General features: G+C 39.6%; 1 long non-coding RNA gene across 1 annotated transcript; it reads right to left on the minus strand.

Moving 5' to 3' along the window:
* Positions 1–3,602: 3,602 nt before the first annotated feature.
* On the minus strand, positions 3,603–6,097 carry LOC116527458. The gene is made up of 3 exons (XR_004258551.1): positions 6,022–6,097; positions 5,433–5,443; positions 3,603–3,613 (listed from the first exon to the last, which is right to left on the minus strand). It is a non-coding gene; the product is annotated as an uncharacterized LOC116527458 (long non-coding RNA).
* Positions 6,098–25,432: the final 19,335 nt, after the last annotated feature.

The following is a 25,432-nucleotide window of genomic DNA, read 5'->3' on the forward strand; positions in this document are numbered from 1 at the left end:
CACAAGGTCAAGAGATCGAGACCATCCTGGTCAACATGGTGAAACCCCGTCTCTACTAAAAATACAAAAAATTAGCTGGGCATGGTGGTGCGTGCCTGTAATCCCAGCTACTCAGGAGGCTGAGGCAGGAGAATTGCCTGAACCCAGGAGGCGGAGGTTGCGGTGAGCCGAGATCGTGCCATTGCAATCCAGCCTGGGTAACGTGAGTGAAACTCCGTCTCAAAAAAAAAAAAAGTTGTTATAAATAAGCCTACAAAACGACCCTGAGCTGCTAGTCTTTCCCTACAGGGTAGCCCTGCTCTGCAGGAGCTGTCGCAGAACTGTAATATTGCTGCTTCTATAAAGCTTTCTTCTACCTCTGGCTTGCTCTTGAAGTCTTTCCTGGACAAAGCCAAGAACTTTTGCAGGCTAAGCCCCACTTTGGGGCTCACCTGTCCGGCATCAGTAGGAAGGGCAAACAAGCTCTCCCAGGCCTCTTTTATAAGGAAACTTATCCCCTTCATGAGTATTGAGCCCTCATGACCTAATTACATCCTAAACACCCACACCGTTTAATATTATTGCACTGAGCATTAGGTTTCAACATGTGACTTTTGGGCAGCTCCAAACACTCAGACCACAGCAGATAAGTAGGAGTGCAAACTCAGTCCACATGCAAAGCAGGAGCTGGAGAGGGTAATGAAACACTAGCCCATACAATAAGAGTATTTTAGAGAGAGGCTCAAATGCTAGGATCCGCATTTAGGATTTCATGTGTAAACTAATAATCCTTGTGGATGCTCAAGACGAGAAACAACGATGCAAAAACGTTTTTAGAAAAGATGCTAGTTTGGAACTGTGTTCCAAAGTGTGGTAAGGTTGATAGTCTGGACATTAGTACATCAGGAAGCATGCTGTCTACTGTGTGGGGAGGAGCGGCCAGTGTGGATTTCCTGAAAGTTGCCCATTCCCTCCCGTCCGAATCCCATCTCCCTTTATTCTTTCAGAGGGTCATGTCAGGACTGCATTTCTGCAGCCTCTCTTGCCTCAGCGTTGATACATGTCCCCAGGAACAAAGGGAAAAATATTCTTCTTCCTTAAGTCGTTTTCCTTGCTTCCGTGCTCTTTCTCCCTTTCTCTTCACTGGAATAGTGAAGTCAGGAGGGCTCTGGAATCTGTTTTTTTTTTTTTTTTGAGACAGAGTCTCACTCTGCCAGCCAGCTGGAGTGCAGTGGTACAATCTCTGCTCATTGCAACCTCTGCCCCCTGGATTCAAACAATTCTCCTGCCTCAGCTTCTTGAGTAGCTGGGATTACAGGTGCCCGCCACCACGCCCGGCTAATTTGTGTATTTTTAGTAGAGACAGGGTTTTGCCATGTTGGCCAGGCTGGTCTCAAACTCCTGACCTCAGGCGATCCACTCACCTCAGCCTTCCAAAGTGCTGAGATTCCAGGCATGAGCCACCATGCCTGACCGGCTCTGGAATCATTTGCTGGAGATTGCTGGGCTGCCCCATCTTTGGGTTCCTGAATGGCTTGCATGGACAAGTACAACCCAAGGCCCACCTGCCTTGCCCAGACCCACCTAGATAGTTACATGAGAAATAAACAAGTGTATATTACATTTGAGCCACTGTATTCTGCGGTCTGTTTCCTTTCCGCAGTTTAACTTACTCAACTGAAAAAAAAGGTATACAAAATGAAGAGGAAATAAATATTTTTAAGCAATAGGGACAGAAAGAGATCCTCGGGATTAAAAATAGCAATAAAATGGTGACTTGTGAACACCTAATGAGCCCCAGAAACATTTTCATATATTATCTTCTGTTCCAGAAACAAGAGCTACCAGAAGGAGCTTCTATTTTGCGCATTTCTTCAATAAGAAAAGTGGGACTCTAGGATTTGACTAAGTTTGAGTTAAGGAAACGTGCTTGATTTAATTCAGATCTCCAATACATGCTTTGACCACACACCATATCGACATATTCTATAAACACCTGTGAGAGAAGGTTCCACCCAGCTTTTGCCACAGAGAATACATGCCTTGTTTGTTCTGAAGCATCTGGGTCTTTCAGAGTGGGAAATTTAATGGAGGTTAAAGAATACCCACAATGCTTGAGGGAGTGACTCTCATCTTGGATGGTTTTAATCATTAATAGCGTTATTTTTCCTGGTTTTACAATATAGAAATACTGAGGTTTCTTTCAGTTGAGAGAAAAAGCATAGGTCCTGAAGCAAAGCCTTCGAGGCACTTATTAACTTGCCAGCTTTATAGCACAACACTTCATCTGCAACTCTAATAGCTTAGTGCTTGCAACAGCCCTTTATGAACAGTAAATAGGTTTCCCCTTGAAGATCGCAGCTCGATCCATATCAACAGTGAAAGGAAGCTCCAAGGTCATGTGACCTAGCCCCTTCATTTTTTAATGCCAAAGAAGGCTCCCAGATATGGAAAGAAACTTACCGATTGACATAAAACTGGCTAAGGCAAAATCAAGAGCACCCATTGCTAATTTTTCTTCGTAGACATGTCTCTCCTGTAGTTGATGCTCCCAGAGGAATCAATCACAAGTAGCCCTCCAGAGCGGGAAAGCTAGCTCAAGATGAACTGCATAACATAACCAGGAAACTGAATTTTCTAATAAAAATATTTTTCTAAGAAAATTAATTTTTTTTATTTAGTTGAAAACCAAATCATTCTCACCTTCCTAGAAAAGATTTTTAAATCCCTCCCTCCCCCAACCAGCCTCCACCCACAAATGTGGCCGATTGGGTTTGTCCACACTTTTCTCGGGATATTAAATTAGGAATGAAGGTACCTCCCGATGCCAGTATGAGAAAGAGAGAAAGAGATAAGCAAACAGAGAGATAGAGAGATAGAGAAACAGAGAGACAGAAAAAGAGAGACAGAGAGACAGAGATGGAGAGAGAGACGGAGAGAAAATGACTTAGCTGCCTTTGTTAAATTCAGAGACCACCTAGGAACACAGGTTGGTGAGGGACTGGAGGGTAATTTGTTCACATAATTACAGAAAGTCTCATTTATATGTGCTCACTCAAATGCCCTGGTTAGAACTTTTCAAACAAAGCTGAATAGCTAGGATGTTATCTAGAATTATACTTTCATTACAAATGTCAGAGAGAAAGCTTTTACTATGTAATCATTGAGTATAACTGCATTGCATTTAGGGGGAGACATACAGTATTTTAAAAGTTTCTGTTTATTACTGTTTTATTTAAAATTGTTAATGAGCATTGATTTACTCAAAGATTTTTCTAAATGTATTGTTTATTACACATCTTTTAAAAATTTGGGCAATATGCAAAATTAAATCAATTTAGTTGTTTTAAAAAAATACTTTGCCAATCTTAAATTCTGGGAATAAAAGAAAGTAAGAAGTCATGATAGATTATATAATGCTTTCTATTTTACTGTATTCAATTTTCTCATATTTTTCTTAGAAAATGTTGCCTTTCTGTTCACGACAAACATTGCTATATAATTTTCTTTTATTATGTTGTATTTTCCAAGACTTGGTCTCAATGTTATGCCAAATTCAAAAAATTAGTCAGGAAATATCCTCCATTTTAAATTTTGTAGAAGATTTCTTTGTTTTTTATTTCTTCAATTTGTTCTTCTTCATAGTCTTTTCCTTAAATAATGAATTTGCCAGTTGTGCATTCTGAGTCTATAATTTGCTTTATACAAAGTTTGTAATTAAAAATGAAATTTTGTATGAATGTAGGACTATGAAGATGGTGGGTTTCCTGGGTCTTATTTTTTGTTTCTATATATGTATCAGTAGATTTCTTTTTTGCCTATAAATTTGAGCTTGTCATGTAAATAAATACATTTCACATTTCTTGCCATAAAATTGTTCACATATCTCTTATTATGTATGTTTTAGCACCAGTAATCAATTTCATCTGCTTTATTAATACCTAGAAACTTCTCTTTATTTAAATATTCTTTATTAATATCAATTTTATACAGAACATTAAAGAAACATTTTTGACTTTAATTTCTTTAAGCTTCTATTTTATTAATTTATTTTATTATTTTGGTATTGTTTTATTCTTACATTATTTGGATTTAATCTGATACATAGATGCTTACTTAACTCATTGATTTCCAACTTTTCTCCATATATAAACTAATTGGTCAAAATTTCTATACATAGGCAATTGCTCTTCATCAGTTACTGAGAGAGATATATATTTTTCACTATGAATTTGTATTTTATTATTTATCATTGAAATCCATGGCTTCGTTGTTGTTGTTATGTATATTTTGAAGCCAGATGATTAGGTATATGCAACATAAAAAAAATGTTAGGTATTGCATTTCAATAGAAACTATTGTTACCATCAAATATTTATCTTATTTTTAGAAATGCATGTCATTTTTTAAGACTCACTTCATCTTATTAGTATAGCTATTTTAACTTTATACTTGTTTATGTTTGTGTGGTGCAACATTTGCCTTCTTTTTATTTTCAACTGTTCTGTGTCTTTGTATTTTAACGGGGTTTCTTTGAAGTAGCACATCACTAATAGTGTGACTACAATTGATTTTTATGGGAAGGCTTTAGTTCATTTACATTCCGTGTAACTACTGATAGATTAGAATTTAAGTTTTTTATCCCAAATGTTCTATGGGTCTTTTTAACTCCAGTCTTGCCCAGTTGTGGACAAATTATTTTTATGTTATTATTTTTTTTCTCCATTAATTTCCTTGTTTCTTCTATAATTATTATTCAAGACTTTTTTGAAAAATAATTTTTAGATTCACAATAAAATTGAAAGGAAGGTACAGAAATGTCCCATAAAACCCCTGCTTCCTCACATGCACAGCCTTTCTCATTACCAGCATCCCCCGGCAGAGTGGTACACCTGTCATAGCTGATGAGCTTGCCCAGACACATCATTATTATCCAGTGTTTACAGTTTATATTAGGGTTCGCTCTTGATATTGCTCATTCTATGGGTTTAGACAAGCTTATAATAACAGGTATCCACTGTCATAGTATCCTGAAAAGTTGTTTTACAGCCCTAAAAATCTTTGCCCTCTTCCCATTCATCCTTCCCTGCCTCTCTCTGATCTCTGACAATCACTGATCTTTCTTGTGTCCCCATAGCTTTGCCTTTTCTCGAATGTTCGGAATTGTAAAGTAGGCAGCCATTTCAGGCTGATTTCTGATCATTGTTTGGATATTTTCCCCTGTCCAAATCTCATGTTGAATTTTCATCCCCAGTGCTGGAGGCGGGGCATGGTGGGAGGTGTCTGGGTCATGGGGGCGAACCTCTCATAACTTGGTCCTGTTTTGTGATAGTGAGTGTGTCCCTGTGAGATCTGGTCACTTAAAAGTGTGTGGCAACTTCCCCACTCACTCTCTTCCTCCTGCTTTGGTCATGATGTGCCTGCTCCTGCTTTGCCTGCCACCAGGATGGGACTCTTTCTGATGCTTCCCAGAAACAGATGCTGCTATGCTTCCTGTACATTCTACAGAATGCTGAACCAATTAACTCTCTTTTCTTATAAATTACCCAGTCTCAAGTATTTCTTTACGGCAACGAAAGAATGGCCTAACACAGCTTCTTCCACTTAGTAATATGCATTTAAATTCTTCCATGTATTTCGACGGCTTGATGGTTCATTTCTTTTTAGCACTGAATAATATTCCATTGTCTGGATGTACCACAGTTTATTTAACTTGGTTGTTTCCAAGTTTTGGCAGTTATGCATAAAGCTGCTATAAACATCCATGTGCCGGTTTTTATATGTACGTAACTTTTTAACTCCTTTGGGGAAGTAATGAGTGCAATACTGGATTGTATGGTTAAGAGGATGTTTAATTTTGTAGGAAACCGCCAAACTTCCTTTCAAAGTGACTGTACCACTTTGCATTCCCGCCAGGAATAACTTAGAGTTCTGCCTGCTCCATATCCTCCTCATCAGCATTTGGTGTTGTGAGTTCTCAACTGGGACCATTCTAATGGGGATGTAGTGGTATCTCACTGTTTTAATTTTCATTTCTCTGACACAGGATGTAGAGCATCTTTTCATTTGCTTATTTGCCATCTGTATAACTCCTTTAGTGAGGTTTCTGTTAAGGTCTTTAGCCCATTTTTTCATCAAGGTATTTGTTTTTTACTGCTGAATTTTTTTTTGAGACAGAGTCTCACTCTGTCGCCAGCCGCCAGGCTGGAGTGCAGTGGTGCAATCTCGGCTCACTTCAACCTCTTCCTCTGGGGATCAAGCAATTCTCCTACCTCAGCCTCCCAAGTAGCTGGGACTACAGAGGCGTGCCACCAAGCCCAGCTAATTTTTATATTTTAGTAGAGACGGGGTTTCACCATGTTGGCCAGGATGGTCTTGATCTCTTGACCTCATGATCCACCCGCCTCAGCCTCCCAAAGTGCTGGGATTACAGGCGTGAGCCACCGTGCCCAGCTACTGTTGAGTTTTAAGTGTTCTTTGTGTATTTTGGATAATAGTAATTTATCTGATGTGTCTTTTGCAGTATTTTCTCCCAGTCTGTGACTTGTCATTTCACTGTCTTTTCAATATCTTTTGCAGAGCAGAAATGTTTAATTGTAATGAAGTCCAGCTTATCGATTCTTCCTTTTAACAACATGGACTGTGCTTTTGTTGTTTTATCTAAAAAGCACCAAACCAAAGGTTTGACTTCATTGTCTCCTTTGCTGTTTTGTAGTTTTACAGTTTCACATTTTACAATGTGGTCTGTGATGCTTTTTGAGTTAATTTTTGTGAAGGGCATAAAGTCTGTATCTATACTTGTTATTTTTTTTTTGCATGAGAATGTCTAGTTGTTACATCACTATTTGTAGAAAAGACTACCTTTGTTCTATTGGATTGCCTTCACTCTTTCATCAAAGCCATTTATTGTATTTATCTGGCTCTATTTCTAGACTCTGCATTTGATTCTATTGGTCTGCTTGTCTGTTTTTTTCACCAGTACTACAGTGTTTTGGTGATTGTAGCTTTACTGTAAGTCTTAAAGTCAAATAGTGTAACTTCGTTATTTCCTTTCAATACTGCATGTTTGCATTTCTTGAGGATCTGGTACTCATGTCTACTTTTCTCTTAATTGTGTTTCTTGGTGAGCCTAAGATTTTTTCTTTTGAATAATGGAAGTTCTCGGTGATATTTATCTTTCTCTAATAAAGTTGTGTTTTTGCCTCCTGCAGGAAGTTGTTATACAAGATCATTTAAACTCAGTTATTGAGCTAATCTAAAGATGGGTTCCATTTTTAAGAGAATAGATCTACATCTGGTTTTAGTTTTTCCTACAGTGAGGTCCTTCTGTGGTACATCGTGTCTAACTAGCTTCTACCTGACCTTTCTTCTCTGCCCATCCCTGGAATTTAGTTTTTTCTTTCCCAAGAGAAAAAATTCTTTTGAATTGTCTCTCCATCTTAGATATTGCTTCATGATCATCTTTTAAGCCTTATTACCGCCTTCTGACTAACCGTAAATACAGTGAGGGGAAAATTATGGAACAGTGGATTCACCTCAGTACATTCTCTTTCTCTTCGGAATTTTAGCAAACTCATGTGGCTGCATTGGTGAAGCTCAAATTTGTGTGTGTGTTTTTAAGCCATTTTTGTGGTAGTTTTCAGAAGGAGGATTGGGCTGATATAAGTTATTGCTTCAGATTTGGAAGCAGATGTTACACGATTTAAACAGTATTCACATTACCAAAGGACGCTGGATAGATGCAAAATGAACTATATTTTAAGATCACCTAATCATCTTGTGAGTAACATAATTATACTGAATTTGTGAGTTTGTTAAAAAGTGACATTATTTGGCTAAATGTACACAGTTTAAATAAACGCCAAAAGACTTTCACTTTTAGAAAGTGGGAAAGTCACAAGAAAGTATTCCTTCCTCCACAAGAATAAAAACAAATGAGGTAGCCTACAGAATGTCATACTTTGAACCTAGCAAGAAACTTAGGCGTCAGGGTTCTCTCAAGAACTAAAAGCCAAGTGGTGATAAGCTCTTTCAAGAGAAGAAGTTACTCAAAATAATTTAAAACCCTTGGCAACAAGAAAAAGAGAAATTATCCATCTACGTAGACAAAAAGAATCAAGTTCTAATTTTTCAAGGTGTGTATGGACTGACCTGAGGGTTCAGGACCTCTGATCATGAAGGGAGGCTGAAGATCTCTGACATAAATGGTCTCTTCCTGCATGCAATTGCTAGACCTTCTTGAATGTAGGTCAGAAAGACTGTAGGCAGAGCAGGGCTGAAAGACACTCCTCTGTGGAGCAAGCCTGCCTGAACCTCTCGATCATAGTCAGCTGAATTTCCTGCCTGCTGGTTTTCACATTCTCCCTGGTCAGTCTGGTTCTGATGATTGTTTTGTCTCTGCACACTTCTATTTCTTGCTTATTTCTATGCTTCATAATTTTTCTGTTGACAGCCACTCACATTTTACAGTATTTAAATAAATACTTGTTATATTTTAAGATAAGCCTGTATTTTCTTCTGCTGGCCCTATGCTCTGCGGGTTTGCTAACCTTCTCAAGAGCTGGGCTGAGGTTAAAGTTCATTGTTGCTATGGTTACCCTCAGTGAGCCAGAGCTTCAAGTCTCTCTAGGGATAATGAGTATTTCTAGTCTAGGAAAACTTGCCATAGAGGTCCTCACAGTGTTTATGCTGTGCTGGGCTTTGGGTCATCTCTTTGAGCTGCTCTGCAGATAGAATTTGTTTTTGCTGTTCTTCTAGATAAGATTTTATTGTGGGTTTTACTCAATGCTTGCAGGTGTGGCCACTGGGGAGGAATGGGAAAATTTCCTGATGCTCTAAGCCTCAGTCACAGGCAGGCACTGTCAACCTGGATGTCCAGGTTTGGACTTCATAAGTACTTCTGCTCCTTTGTAATGCTGGGTCAGTACTTATTCCTACCCCGCCTTTTCCTCTCTCAGTCACAGTGCATTTCCACTGTGTCCTCGGTCAGTGTTTTCACACACTGTTGTTCCCCTTCCTCCTACATATCAAGGCCTTTGTTCCCTGTGTTGGGATGGGGAGATGAGTCTGGGTGGGATTCTTGCAGTGGTGGCTGCTACGCTCTCCCAGGTAGCACCTGGGAATAGCTTCCCCAGGATTCTCCACAGTCCCCCCTGTGAACATCTGGTGAAGTCAAACCCACATGGAGAAAATCCTGCAATAAGAAACGAACCTCCCTACATCAGTGGGCAACAGGGGCTTCATACTTTCCTTCTAGTTGTCACTAAACATAGAGCACATTGCTAAAGATTTCTGGCTGAATCTTCCCATGGCTAATATGGTATTTGATGATGTCTGCCCAGGTATGCAAATGCTCAGGGCCTGCCCCTCTCTCCAGGTCTCTGTGTCTCTAGATTTCAGGTTATCTGTTTGCTCTGTGACATAAGGTTTCTGAGAAGTCCAAGGAATGTGAATGACTTGCAGTTTGTCCAGCTTTTTGCTTGTTATAACAGTGGAAGTGACAAAGATTCTCTCCTGGACCAAACTCTAGCTAGGCTCCCCAGTCCCCATTCTTGAATAGCCTCCATCTTGGCCTTCAAACACCTAAATGTTTTAAGCACTAAGGTAGTTTCTAACAGCTCGAGGCCATATCCCTAGGATGAAGCTAGGCCCCTTAAAGTGCCTGCCTGAGAAACTCAAGGCTGCCAGCAGCATTGATTGTTGACTCCAGCCAACACCTGAAGACAGATTGTCTCTCAGCCTCTGTGGGAGGCCAGGGGCCTAATTTTCATAAGCACCGGGGAACAAGCCCAGATGAAATTCACATGGACCAACCCTTCTCTTGCTTTCTGTAACTTTTCGCTTCCCCCTCCTGCCCTCAGCTAATCCCCATTCTCCCTTTAAACACCCATCACCTCTGAACAAATCCTAGTGTTCAGTTCACGATGCTCTTTTCCTTACTGCAGTAGCACATTACAGTACTGATGAAATCCAGCTTTGCCACTTAGTGTCTGGCCTTATCTTTAACAGGAGCAGCAGCCTTTCCAGCTCTCCCTATCGCTGAGCTGAGACTGAAAGTTTATATTGTAGAATAGATTTATTTGTGCTTAAATGCGGTGCTTTTCCTGTTTAGTTGTTGATCCTATATTCCAATTCAAACGTTCTTTACTATCCACTCAATGACAGTAGCGGAGGATGTTCAATAAATTAAATGTGTCAACAGTATCGCCCCAAGATTTAAGAGGTATGATTTCTGAGTGTATAGCTGACCCATCAAATAATAAGCAAGTACAAATAGGACTAACGCTTTGAGTGACTTCAGTCCATTCTATGCTGTCAGTCTTTCTAATGATCCCCCCAAAGTAGAAAGGGAAGGTCATTCCTAAACTTACCTAATATCATTCATTTTCCAACTAATACAGAAAAGGGAAGCTTTAAACTTCTTGAACACAAAAGAAAATGACTTTTATTTTATTTCTAAGATCCATCAAATTCAGCTTTCAAATCCGATGCAGAAGAGTTATATCTCTCTGTATATTTACTGAGAGTCTAAATCTTAGACTTGTGTTTTTCACATCTGAGTGGCTCTCAAAAGAGCAGTGGTTGATGAAGTAAAATGCCGCATTCAGTGACTGGCAAATATAAAGCAAACTGCTTTCAGGGAAGTCAACTGAAATGCTTGCATTACCTACATGATCACTCCGAGGTTGGAAAACTAAAGTTAATCAAAGTACAGTGAAGGGTGGTCTGCCGTGCACTTTGTTTTATCTGTGTGGATCCTGGCCTGTGCAGTTACAATAAAGTATCATGTTCCTTCCATTATAAATTCCAATTTATATGAGTTTATAACTTAGCTCTGTGAGTTCAAGATGGCCTCCAATTTCCAAAGCAGCATCAGCCCAGGAGCAAGACTTTAAATGGCTTGTCTTTCTTATGGAATTCAAAGAAGGGAATGAATGAAATAGAAGTTTTCTTAACTGCATGCTTTTTTTTTCCTGATGAAATACATGTGATATTGAATGCAGTACTGCAAGTCATTTCTGTGTATTGTGTGCTGCAGGGCCCTTGGATATCATGTCAAAATAAAAGCTTATATAAAAATAAAACTCAGAATAGCCTCAAACCATCAATAACAAAAATCTTACTTTCCTCTAAACCTAATAGCATAATAGCTTATGAAAAATTAAGGTGACATATAAATTGTATATTGTAGCTTCTTAAAAATCTATGTATAGCTATTAAAGAAAAATAATATGAACACATTCTTCGAGTAAAACACCAAGCTTGAATAAAGATTGCTTAATTCTGAGAGCAATATTATTCTTCCGTGAACTGAACCACAGCTATGTAAATTTGTCATGCCCTATCTGCAAAAGGAATTAATCTGTGCTGAAGAGGCACAGATAACCAGACTCTGAACATGTTGGTAATTAGACAATATAATGATCAAATCAGCAAAGAAAAATAACATCAACCAAATGTATTCTTTATATTGAATTCCACATAATTACTTTAAAGGCAATGATAAAAAACACTAATTAACCTGAGTTCATAACTCTTTTAGGAATAGATTTGGTATACAAAATCACTTAAAATATAAATTTCTCCTCTATTGATCTTATGTATAAGAAACCAACACTTATAGGTCTGTTTGTCTTCTCTGTGTCTGCCTTTCAAAAATGTACATTGAATGAATGTCCAAACTAACCCACATTGTCTAGCTGTTTTGGGTGCTGGATTGTTGGCATTACAAAGAACGCTTTTAAATGCTGTTACACACTCACTTATATTGAAGATCATTGTTGCTTTCCTTTTCATCATCTCTTACTTATTTGCTCAAATGTCTAAAATATGTTTTAGAAGCATCATGCGGATAATTTTTTAGCCCTGACTAAAACACAGGTGTACCTAGTTTTATTGTGCTTCACTTTATTGTACTTCCCAAATATTGCACAAATTGAAGGTTTCTGGCAACCCCGTGTCAAGCACGTCTGTGTTGAGCAAGCCTGTGCTGGTGCCATTTTTCCGACAGCGTGTGCTCACATCATATTTATTTCGGTAATTCTCATGGTATTTTAAATGTTTTTATTATTATTATATCTGCTCCGGGGATCTGTAATCAGTCATCTTTGATGTTAACACTGTAATCGTTTTGGGCACCATGACTGTGCCCATATACGAGGGTAAACTTAATTGATGCATTGTGTGTTCTGATTGCTCCGTTGACTGGCTGATCCTCTGTCTCTCTCCCTCTCCTCTGGGCTCTCTATTCCCTGAGACAAAATACTGAAATTAGGCCAGTTAATAATCCTACAATGATTTCTAAGTGTTCAAGGAAAAGGAAGACTCACAAGTATCTCATTTTAGGTCAAAAGCTAGAAATTATTAAACTTAGTGAGAAAAATGTGTCTAGGCTGGGCGCGGTGGCTCTCGCCTGTAATCCCAGCACTTTGGGAGGCCAAGGCGGGTGGATCACCTGAAGTCAGGAGTTCAAGACCAGCCTGGCCAACATGGTGAAACCTCATCTCTAAATTAAAAAAAAAAAAAGAGAGAGAAAAGCATGTCTAGTCGATCACTGCAGCAAACTTCATTGTCTTATTTTAAAGGATTGCCACAGCTACCCCGGCCTTCAGTAACCACCATCCTGATCCATCAGCAGCCCTCGACACCAAAGCAAGACCCTCCACCAGCAAAAAGATTAAAACTCAGTGAAAGCTCAGATGATTGTTAACATTTTTTACCAATAAATCACTTTAAACTTAAGATATGATTTTTGTAGACACAGAATAACATAATGTAAATAGACTCCAGGATAGTGTAAACATAACTTTTATATGGGCTGTGAAGTAAAAAAATGTGTGTTACTTATTTTATAGCAATATTCCTTTTATTGCAGAGGCCTGGAACGAAACCTGTAATATCTCTGAGCTATGCCTGCTTATAATTTTTAATCCCAGAAAAATCACTTATTTCATTTCATGATTCAGACTCACTTACTGTACATGGATTAATTTTTTAAACAATTGATGGAGTACTGAAATTCTGAAAAATAGAAATCTGTATCAAGATGGTATTCTCCCATGAAACTAAAATACAGAATTCAGATATTAGAAAATAAAGCAAAGAGAGATTTAAAAATCCCCATCTGTTCAAGGTCATGGTGAGTGAGTTTAGCAGTATCATATATTCACGCCATGGCAACTCATTACATAGGCAAATGAATAAGTACAGAAATAACATCTGATTCTGCGTATGTAGGTAGCTGGATCTTTATTGTTCATATTCTAATTCTGCCTGATATCTGTTAACAGAGCAACAGACTGTCTTTTTCAAATGTTGCAAAGGCAATTTTACTGCTTGGAATTATTTTATATTTCTGCTATGCATAGTCTTTTCAAAACATCAAGTAGCAGTATTACTGCTCAGAGAGTAATCGCCTACAGCATTGGAAATGTTCTGGAAAATGGACAGAAGAGCGTGGCAGCAGGACCTCATGTGGAGCAGCCCCAGCTGTGTTTCCGAGGCACTTTGGCACCGTCTCGGGCGTGGCAGACTGAGCCAAAGGCAGGGCCCTGCACGTTCTGAAAACACATTTTTTTTTTGTTATGGCTACCATTTATTTATTTATTTTTTCCCCATTTATTTATTTTATTGCATTTTAGGTTTTCGGGTACATGTGAAGAACATGCAAGATTGTTGCATAGGTACACACGTGGCGGTGTGATTTGCTGCCTTCCTCCCCATCACCTACATCTGGCATGTCTCCCCTTGCTATCAATTTCACAGCGAATGGCGATCGTCCTCCTGGGGCCTTGGCTCCGGGCCGTTCCTGCCGCGTCCTCCAGGCCGGCGGGGGTCCTCCTGCCGCAGGAGAGGCTGCCCCGCCCTCCGCTCTGCCCCTGGAGGAGAAGACACAGAGGCGCTGGTCCTGGAGGCGCCTGGTCCCCAGGGCGGGCCTTAGCAGCAGGCGGGCCCCGCGGGTCTGGGAGGATTCAAACCCACGGGGAGGCGCGCGCAGCTGGGCTTGGGAACGCTTCCTGCTTTCCAAAACGGCCATCTAGGGAGTCCCCCGCTGCACAGGGCTCTTCCCGAGTGACACAGCCGCGCAGATGCTCCGCGCCCCTCACCCTGCCGTTGTGCACACCCGCAGTGAGGGGGTCCCTCTCAGGGGAAGCCGGTCTGGGTACCTGCAGTTACTGCCCGCAGGCTGCCTTGCCGCGTTGGCATCTGCACCGCCCGTGCGTGTTCGCGTCCCACGGACACGACGCAAAGCAGCTAATGAACCTAACTTCCATATGTATATGTTTAACGTCTCTTGAAACTCTTGTGTTACTGAAAGGTTTTTCCCTGAGCGCGGTGGCTCACGCCTGTAATCCCAGCGCTTTGGGAGGCTGAGGGGGAAGGATCACTTGAGGCTGAGTTCCACACCAGCCTGGGTCAAAGAGCAAGACCTAGCCTCTACAAAAAAATAAAAAATAAAAAATAAAAAATTAGCCAGGCGAAGCTGAGGCAGGAGGATCACTCGAACCCGGGAGGTTGAGGCTGCAGTGAGCTGTAATTGTGTCACTGCTCTTCAGCCTGGTCACACAGTGAGACCATCTCTTAAAAATACAAAATAAAAATTATTTTAAAAAACATTTCAGGTTATGTTGTTAAAAAAAAAAAAAAAAAGAACCTCATTAAGCAAGTGAGGGGTCATTTTGTGTCTATACATCTAGACCAAAAGTATTTAGCTAGGTGATTAACAAATAAAGACTTCCTAATTACCGTGATCTTTATTCCCTGAGACGATGCTTCTCTTCTATCAAAACTGCATGCTTAGGAACAATGGCTTGATTCTTTTGAATCTTAGTTTTTTGTTTGAAAAATGAGATTCATAATTTTTAGTTTATGTTTCACTTATTTAGGAAAAATAAATAAAATCTTTTAAAAGAGCTGATATAGTACCTAGCATAGAATAATGCCCTGAGGAATGTTAGATACATTTAACTTTTTTGTGACTTTATTATATAATGTTTGCTAATATTTGTTAAGAAATCTCTGGTGATTTAAACTTAAAGATGGTTTTAAATGATTACAGTCCATGATGAAAATATGTTTCTTACTTTTTTTTTTTGTTTTTGAGACGGAGTCTTGCTCTGTTGCCAGGCTGGAGTGCAGTGGCCCGATCTCAGCTCACTGAAACCTCGACCTCCTGGGTTCAAGCGATTCTCCTGCCTGAGCCTCCCGAGTAGCTGGGACTACAGCTAATGTTTGTGTTTTTAGTAGAGATGGGGTTTCACCATGTTGGCCAGGATGGTCTTGATCTCTTGACCTTGTGATCCACCCACCTTGGCCTCCCAAAGTACTGGGATTATAGACGTGAGCTACTGTGCCCCTCCGACATCTGAGAATTTTATCCACCTGTAGACATGCTTCACCCAATTGGCATCAAAAGCACAGAGGAATTCTGAGATGTGACAAGATTTTACACTATTTAAATGTTTAACACATTAGTTTCTAAAAAGTGGGACTCTTTATTTTGTATTTATTCTCATTTTTCACTGATACACAAACCTATTCCTTTGGCACACAATGGTAACTCACTTCCATTAATCTTAGCAGATTTAGAAGCTCCAGCCCTTCCCATAGTTACATTTCCATTCAACTGGGAACTGCATTACAACAGTGTTTAAAGGCTTCATTTTTAATCAACTCTGCCAGACTATGCAAGCGCTTGTAAGACTTTATTTTCTCAGAGGCAAAATTCACAGAGTCTTCCAAGGGTATAATGACACTAACTTTCAAAAGATAATTTTTCTGATTTGGACTGTGGTCCTCCTGACTCAACTTTCAATCTCAAGGTTTTACTGTGGATTTTTTTTTTTTTTTTTTTTTTTTTTCTTGAGACGGAGTCTCGCTTTGTCGCCAGGCTGGAGTGCTGTGGCGCAAACTCAGCTCACTGTAACCTCCACCTCCCAGGTTCAAGCAATTCTCCTGCCTCAGCCTCCCGAGTACTGGGACTACAGGCGCGTGCCACCACACCCAGCTAATTTTTTACTGTGGATGTTTTTACCGTGGATGTTGTTCAAAGCATTGATGTAAACGCTGAAGATGAACACAAAGGGCCCTATGGCCCTATTTGTGTAGATTTCAGTGCCAGAAAACACTCTGTAGAATACTAAGTTTTTACAGACTGCTTGGGTGACAGCAAGACAGCAATTTAAAACTTTAAAGCCTCCCTTTCCTTATTTATAAAGCAGGATCGATAATCCTTTCTACTGAGAATGAGCGTGTGACAAACATCTGATAAGGTAGGTAAGGAACTCAACATACTTCATTGGCAAATATTCATTGTTGTCTATTCTTGTTTTTTTCCAGATTTCCTTTTCCTAGAAGCATGCTGAGCCACACTTAGCCTCTGGACTGTGGCCTGCATGTTGGTGGGAGACAAAATCTGAAGGCCTTTATCTGGGGACTGTACTTCTTCAATTTGCTGTAGGCTCAGAGGTCCCTCAGTTTTGTAAGCCAAAAATAAAATAAAAGTCCCCCAACTGATTGAATGAATCCCTTCTCAAGGAAGGAGATTTGAAAGAAACCTGAAAAACGAATTCAGGTCGTGAGAGGGAAGGGGGGGTGGTCAGACATACCTCATTATAGCCTCTCTCTTATGGAGTTCAGGTACATGTGACCAGCATTAACATTAAAACAGAGATCCTAAGACTGACAAAACAGATTTCTCTGTAGGAATAAGAAACCAGCTTCAATGTGACTCAGGTATAACATCACATGACAGGTAACACGCCTAAAGGAAATAAAAGTATTCCACTCCAAAATATATTTCTTTGACATATTTTGGAATGGCTGTGAAAGCCATCTCTTATAGGGAAAATTTACATTCCATAGTGAATTCTCTTCCCTTTCCAGGTATTTTCCTGACCTGGAAGAGAAAGCTAAGAGTGTGACACATTTTAAGGTCTGATAAGACATTTACTGTCTATTCTCTCTGAAGCCTACAACCTGGAGGCTTTGTCTACATGACAAGAACCTTGGCTTCCACGGCCGCCCCCTGTACCCATTTTAAAGCAAACATTTCTCTTCTTACTTCAACTCTTTAGGCAAAGCTTAGCTCTTTCAACCAATTGCCAATCAGGAAATCTCTGGATCCACCTATGACCTCTAAGCCCAACCCTGCTTTGAGATGTCCAGCCTTTCTGGACTGGACCAATGTGTACATTCCATGTATGGATTTATGTCTTTGCCTGTAACTTCTTTTCTTCTAAATTATATAAAACCAAGTTGTAATTCAATCGCCTTGGGCACATGTTCTCAGGATCTCCTGAGGCTGTGTCATGGGTCATGGTCCTCACATTTGGTTTAGAGTAAACCTCTTCAAGTATTTTGCAGAGTTTACTTTTTTCAACAACGCTCTTTTATACTTGATGATTTCACATTTACAGTTCTACCTGATCTTGGAAATGCACCATGTGTTATCAGATTAAAATACTAAAAGCATAAGAAAACAGCATGTTTTCTACCGAAAGAAGCTATTTTGTCATTTATTTCACAAATTTTTGAAGATGTTCAACCTTTTCTTCATAATATTAAAGAAAAGCGTTCTTAGGCAAAGATTGTTGGCAAAAAATGTTCTACTCCTCTTTCAGAGTTTATATTACGATCTATATATCTTTTCCTTTTTCTATTTATCTATGTATTATCTATCATTTACAGACAGAGAAAAGAGAACAAATGTACAAAGTTAAGTAAATGTACAAACTAGTTGTATCCATATTATTCATGGGTTCCACATCTCACATAGGTAACTAATTTATAAATCCCTAATTTTATATGCTTTTTAATCACAATTTGCAACTGCGTTTTTAGTTTTTTTGTGTTACATTTCATCACTGATTGCAAACTATAGCTCATTCTAAATTTCTTCATGTATCCTGTGAATTTTTTTATTTTTGAAATCATACAATAATTGTATAAAAACCACATTTTTTATCCCAATATCAACACTTCAGCTATTCACATTCAACTTGATTATATAAATAATTAAGGCAAATGTGACTAAGTATTTAAATAATTGATAAAGAGGAAATTGTCCCTGAAACTAATTTGTTCTCTGTATGTCAAGCCTGTCTAAGCAGCCTTCCTCAGTGTTTCTCTGTCTTTTGATGTTTGCAAATTCTGAATCGGGTTTACAAAGGCAGTTTAGGAGTTAGTGACACTATGTCTCAGCGTTCCCAGAACGACACTACTTTCTTATCCCCACTTAATCATGAATCGAGCTTCCTTGTTTTCTTCAAAGTCTGAAAAACAAATTACACATTGACATATTATTGGTGTTGAAAACTCCTTCCCCAAGATGACATTTTCAAAAGCAAACTGAATTCATAAGAAGTATGAATTGGGAGTGCATCCAGTTATATTTAGGCGAATTCTCTAGAAAAGCACCTAACAGAAAAATATAGTTCCTATTGGGAGAAGCAGAACACAAATATGGGAAGATAAAGTAAGGATATATTTGGAAACTTTAAATTCCATGTTATGAAGTATATAGCCTACTTTTTAGCAGTAGAGAGACATTACTATATATTAACAGCTTAATATGTTGAGCAGTTTTTGAGAGCTAAATATTTCAAATGTTTATTTCACTTAATAGGAAAATTATAATTAAAGTTTTGTTTTGGTAGGTTATAAAGGAAGTGAACAATGAGATATAATTAAGGAGTGCAAAGGAGGCCCAGACAGTTTAAAAGGAATACTTGGCTGCAAGGCTACAGCCATAAGGTATTAATGTTTTAATGTCCCCCCAAAATTCATATGTTGGGACCTAATACCTAATGTGAGAGTATTAAGATGTGGAGCCCTTGTAAGTGATAATTCATAAAAGCTGCACTCTCATGGATGGGATTAAAGCCCTTATAAAGGAGGGTCGAACACATACCCATATCCGCTTCTGCCATATGAGGCTGAAGTAAAAAGGTACTATCTAGGAAGCAGAAGTCCGTCACTGGATGCTCAATTTGCTGGTGCCTTGATCTTGGACTTCCCAGCCTCCAGTGCTGAGAACAATAAATTTCTCTTGTTTATAAATTACCCAGTCTAAGGCATTTTGTTATAGCAGCACAAATGGACAATACAGGTTCCATAATGCTAAACTAAAAGGACATGGCAATGCATGTTATAGTTTAAAGAGATAAATCAACTTTTTGGCTTGGTGTGGCGGCTTAACATCTGTAATCCTAACATAGGAGGATCACTTGAGACCAGGAGTTAAAGACCAGCCTGGGCAACATAGCAAGATCCTGTGTCTAATTTTAAGAAAAAGAAATAAACATTTTACTAGAAGAACAAGGAATGTACCATCGACTCTGAACAACTGAGTTATGTATACAAAGGCCGACATTTACTTGAGCGTTAGGAAGAACTGAAATCTGGACTTCTAATTCTCACGATGCTTTTTTTTTTTAGGTATTCTGGTTTAATTTTTGTTTCTTGCTGAGAAGGATTTCTTTACCATAACATACAGAATATGCTCATCAACTGTTCCTGTATTTTTCGTCTTGGGCTTCAAGCATTAGCACTAGATATACAAGCTTACTCTCTTGGTTCACTTCCAAAACTCCCAGAGATGGGTTTTCAGTGTCACATGAAGCTAGTGTGACATACATGCTCTGATAACAATAAATACATATTTAGGAAGTGGGAGATAAAAATGTAAGAAAGAAGTTTATATTGATAAATATATTCATATCCACCAGAAGCAATCATGGGCATGGGAAGCCCAGGCACACATTGTATGATATATTTAAGAAATATTTACTGGTTGGGCACAGTGACTCATGCCTGTAATCCCAGCACTTTGGGAGGCCAAGGCAGGTGGATCATCTGAGGTCAGGAGTTCGAGACCAGCCTGGCCAATATGGTAAAACTCCGTCTCTACTAAAAACACAAAAATTAGCTGGTTGCGATGGCAGAAGCCTGTAATCCCCCCTACTTGGGTGGCTGAGGCAGAAGAACCACTTGAACCTGAGAGGCGGAGATCGCAGTGAGCAAAGATTGCAGTGAGCCAAGATGTAGCCATTGCACTCCTGCCTGGGTGACAAAGACTCAGTTAAAAAACTTTTTACTGAGTGCCTATTATGTCACTTACCATGATAAGCAATGGAGATACCACACTACATAAGACAGAATCCCTGGCACAGCATATATTATATTTAGAAATCACACTGCATTATGTCTATACTTAATTTTTAGAGTTGTGGAAATTAAATGAGTTTATGTACGTAAGTCATGTACAGTGCCTGGCACGGCAAATACACCTCATGTGATAGCTAATAGTGTAGGGATTAATATTAAAATGACCAAGTATTCGGCAAAAGAAATTTCTCTCTCCTGTGAGCCTGGAGAGATTCTGAGAGATCTCACGTGGCTTCAGCCTGTACTACCAAGCCAATCATTTCTTATCAACACCCTTTTAGTTACCAGGGAAGGAAAATAGAATAAAAACGTTTTAGTTAAAAGGGTGAAATTATTGACCCATTTAACACATTGTGCAATGTTTTATGCATTGGTAGGAATCTTTGGTTACAATAAATAGAAATGCACTTCCGAGAACTTAAGCAATGTGGGTACTTGAGAGGCATGGAGCTCCTTATAACTAAGAAAAAGCTGAAGAATGAGAACTCAGAAAGACCCAGAGCAGAACATAAAATCTGGGTAACCAAGCGAGTGGAAAGGGTCTTGAGGCACTGGAATACATTAGATTGAGTCAACCTGGTCCCTCTTGCTGCTGATGTCTCAGCTGAGGTGCAGGTTTCTAAAGAGAAGAATCAGATTTGCTCAGCACCCCATCCATGCTCCTCATTGGTGGTCAGGGACCCTCAGTGGAACCAGTTCCCAAGAATATGTTGGGTGGCTGGGGCAAAAGTAGAAAATTTTATTCTTTCTAGAAAAAGGGAAAACGATTTTGTAGCAAGAAAGTGAGAAATTATCTAGTATAATATATGAAGACTCAATGTCTGAGATTTCTGTAAGTCCTGTAGATTGTATGAGAACGATCACACTATAATAACATCTAATTGCTTTTTCAAACGTGTTCTAGATAATGCATTTCTTCCATATTCCTAAAGCATAATTATTGGTGGTTAGCGTTTTTACTTTTTATTTTTAAGAGCTGTCCTTTTAGAAAAACAAAAGCCACTAAATTATAACCTAAATCTCTTATCTCTGCTACCCATGTCTCCAAGAACACAGTCTGAATGGCTCTTACACTGAATGAAGATCTGAGTGAATAATTTATATGTGGAATTAGAAACAAAATCATTTTTCACAGTGCATTCTATATTAAATGTATGCCATTATTCGTAACACATACCAGTTTTCACTACTTTGTATGGAAACAGGTTTTAGATTATTTTATAACATCTCTTATGACTAGGCTGTCATTTTTCAAAACAAAACTAAAGAAAACTAAAAAAAAAAAGAAAAAAAAAAAAGAAAAAAAAAAAAGAAGTTTATGTTCACTTGCAAACTTTAAGTTCAGCCCAGATCCTGAAGTTGGTAAAATGTGTTTTCCCTTCCATCACCTAGAATACGTTCCCTCAATAATTATTAGCAGATGTTACTTAGTATTCACACGTAGCAGTTCTCCTGAAAAGTGATGGTTTTAGTGTTTTCCATTTCACTAGAATTTCTATTATATAGCTGCAAGAAAATGTAAACTCCTATGTCATGATAGATGACTCAGTCAATCAACATTAAGCACTTATGTACTCAGATAAGAAAGTGAGTTTGTACTTGGGTAGAGATGCGACGGGCTTGCCAACCCAGTGAGTGATGATCAAATCCCTCTCTGTCTCCCTAACGCCAGGACTCAGAAAGGAGATATTGACCCGTAACTTTTCCGATTCCAGACACAGACAAACGTGGTTTCAAGATGTGATGTACATACCCAAGTTTTCACTTTTCTTTTTGTATTCAATTTAATAAGACCTACTGTGTCTCTTATCACAATGGCAAAAAAGCATCTAAAGAGTGCACAGATCCCCAGGCATGAGCAAAGTTAGCCTTTAAGGTGCCATAAAATATATATGGCTCCAGACATTTAAAACATCCCTGGGGTAAGGAAAAACTCAGAGCAAGATTAAAACCATTCACTGAATCCTAAACATTTGTTACCTGTCTGCACGCCGTTGCTCTGTCCGGGTTTCACACCCAATAGTTCTTCTCTCATTCCTGGATCCTGAGATCAAGCAGGAGAGGTCAAAATTACAGAGGAAACTGAAATGACGTGGAATAAACACAATAGTTGATCAATAAAATTTATTGAGAATCTACTCTGCCAGGCTGTAATAAAAGAAGGATCTATGACCTTCCTACAGTTAATGGGCCAACCAGAAAGACAAGCTGAAAACTATGTAATAGCAAACTGTGTAATGCAGCGATAAATAACACAGACTGCTGTTTACATGTCTGTCTCCAGGGCATACACAAGGACAATCATCTGGTGCAAGACAGGGATAACTTTTCCCAGTTGGAAGCAAAGAGGCTTTGTGTCACAGAGGAGCTTAGATTTAAGGATGGTCAGAAATTAACTAGGTGAGCTAGTTTGAGAAAAAGAATTCTGGCGAGTAGGAAGGGCATGCGTGAGGTTATGAATACAGAAGACAACAATGAATCTAAAGCCTTGGTAGAGAAAAGAAAAATGAGAGTTGCCCTTAGTTTGCATCTGTGTTATAAGCCAAGGAAGTACATAAACCAAGAACACCGATGAAATCAATGTGATTGGAAATCTAGGAAGATAAAGGCCAGACTCAGTGCAAGCAGAAACAAGGTAAGGTATGGGTACCATTAATTTTGAACCAGGAAGTTAGACTTTTGTATCGAATTTTAGCAACTGCAGGCTTTTCACATGAGATACCCGATCAAGCAGAGGAATGACTAAAAAGGCACACCCAAACTTTGTGTCTTCTGCCAGTTACCATATTAATCTTTTCCATCTGTATCTAAGCCCTTGGAAAGACAATCTTTAGAAACTGCATCAATGATATCAACCCCATGTATTCTTCATTTTATTTTGAGAGAATAAGCACATGCAAAAATGCAAAGACAATTGCAAAGAAGATGGCAAAGAGGTAGGTGGCTTAGGGGTTATAAGTACCTGGATTAGTTCTGGTTGCTGCTTCAGATCTGTTCTCCTTTTCCCACCCAGCTGTGTAGCCCTAGGCTGAACTGTATGCACAAATCAACAGAATCCTTCCCTTTCGGCTTTTGCTTAGTTTCAGTCTAAAAATATCATAAGCAGAAAGGAGAAAGGCTGAGGTCCAGGTTTCCATTCTTCTTTCTCCATCCACCTCAGGCTGGGTTCTTTGACCAAAAGTCACGGATTCTATCAAGAGATTCTCTTAAATACCCCTACACTAACCTCCTTCTTCCTCTCTCTTTGCTGATAACGACTGTCTCTCCCCAGCTTCTAGGCTTGGGATGGTGATGGCGTGTGGTGCCCCATTTCTTCCAATCCTGGGAAGGCAATGCTTTGTGGTTTCTTTCTCCCCTGAGAACCACTTTATAAATAGATTTCTGATTCTTCTCGGATCATCCAACACCATTTGTTATCCTGTCAGGACCCCGACTAACCAGTGATTGGTTAGTCACTGGTCATTGGTACCAAAAAGGCTCTTAGAGCATTCTGTGATTGAGTTCATTTCCATCGGAGATACTCAGGGTAGCTGCCTGGTTGGGTGGGAGTAGGGCACAGACATCCTGCCCGCAGTAGAGTCTTGCTTGGGATGGAGAGCAGGAGGGGCCCGTGGCCTGCGGAGGGGAAGCCCCTGAGGCCATTAGTCACCCTGGAATTCAAACTGATTGTGAAGGCAGGGCCTCAGCTGGTTTTCATGGCTTTATGATACAAGGAACTGAGAAATGTAAAACTGTTGTGCATTCGACTGATAATACGCAGGAAATAATTAAAAACTTTCCTTGACAGATTTGAAAAAGTTCCTCATCCCCCTCAATTTGAGGATAGACACAGGAAGACCAAGCTGAAGGCCTGATGAGAAGGTCATGTACACTGGGAAAATGGGCACTGGCTGGCCTGAGGTGAGGGATGGGGCCGTGTAAGCAGACATGGAAGAGTCCAGGAAATTCAAACCTTGTTCTCTCTGGAGGAAGCAGCACTCTGGGTAAGAGAATTCCAACTGTCTTTCCCGGGCACTTGCTCACAGGAAGCTTCCGGAGACCCAGAGCTACCACCCCTGTTTCCTTGAGACCCATGGTGAGATTTGGATTCCTTCATAAGTCAGGGAGGAAAGCGTAAGACCTTCTGCAGAAGGAGCTCACCCACACTCCGTAAAGCCTATAGTCCTGTATTGATTCTGTATAGATTCAGCAGTCTGCAGAGTATATATGGTAACAGGCCCTAAAAGAACAACGACAACAGAAGGCCAGATGGGACTGGATTAATGAAAATGAGCACATTCCCCTTGGATGTAGGGTTCAACATGTTGACCAAAGCCCATGATGGTGGCACTGATTTTCTATGGTTGCAGAATTGAAACCTAGATGTGATGCTTTCATAAAAAAAAAAAAAAAAAAAGAAAGGTAGGTTGACAAGCTGAGACTTTTCTAGTGTGCTGCACACAAAAGTCGAAGTTTCTGCAGTGTTAGCAACCAGGTTCTTTTTTGCCTACATGCAACAAACCAATCACTGTGGCCACTGGTTTTTGCAAAAGAGAAAATGTTTTATTTGCAAGGCTGCCATGTGAGGAGACGCAAGAACAGACCTGAAATCCACCTCCCTGAAAATGGGGCTTGGAGGCAGTAAGGGCAGCCAGGTGATTGGTGGGTAGGAAAGGTGAGATAATCGCGGTTTCTGTGCAAATGTAATCAAGCCACATGGTTTGTCACAGGATTCAAGTGCACGAGATGTTGGCATAAGCATGACCTGGGGATGACATTTTTGGCCCTCTGACATTAAAAGGTCACTCTTCAAGCACCCCGGCAGGTCCAGTTAAAGGTTGGTGGTCTCAAGAAGCTTAAACTGGACAAGAGCTGTCCCGTAGTTCCTGAAAGCAACTTTGAGCAACTGTTACTATAGTGACCCACAGTCAGGTATCTAGAAGGAGTGGGAATTTAGGACCAACTGGGAGTATACAATTAGAAGCAAGCAAGGCTTGTTAGCTTTTATGGCTTAATCAGGTGAGCTTTCAGTTTCAGGAGAAGGCATTGTTTAAAAGGATTCCATGCAAACTCCTCATCCATCCTGTAATCACAATCTTCAGGAGGGTTTCAAAGGCATTCCTGTCTTCATTGACGCAAAATGCTTTAGTGAGCAGTGTCCCAGCATTCTTAAAAAGGTCTTGTCTAGGGTTTTTTCGGTTTGGAGTTTTACATTTAAGTCTTTAATCTATCTCGAGTTAATTTTTGTATAAGGCGTAAGGAAGGGGTCAAGTTTCAATTCTCTGCATATGACTAGACAGTTTTCCCC

This window comes from Sapajus apella, unplaced genomic scaffold (assembly GCF_009761245.1).
Source record: "Sapajus apella isolate SASKATOON/1434 unplaced genomic scaffold, GSC_monkey_1.0 scaffold54, whole genome shotgun sequence".
NCBI classification, from domain to species: domain Eukaryota; kingdom Metazoa; phylum Chordata; class Mammalia; order Primates; family Cebidae; genus Sapajus; species Sapajus apella.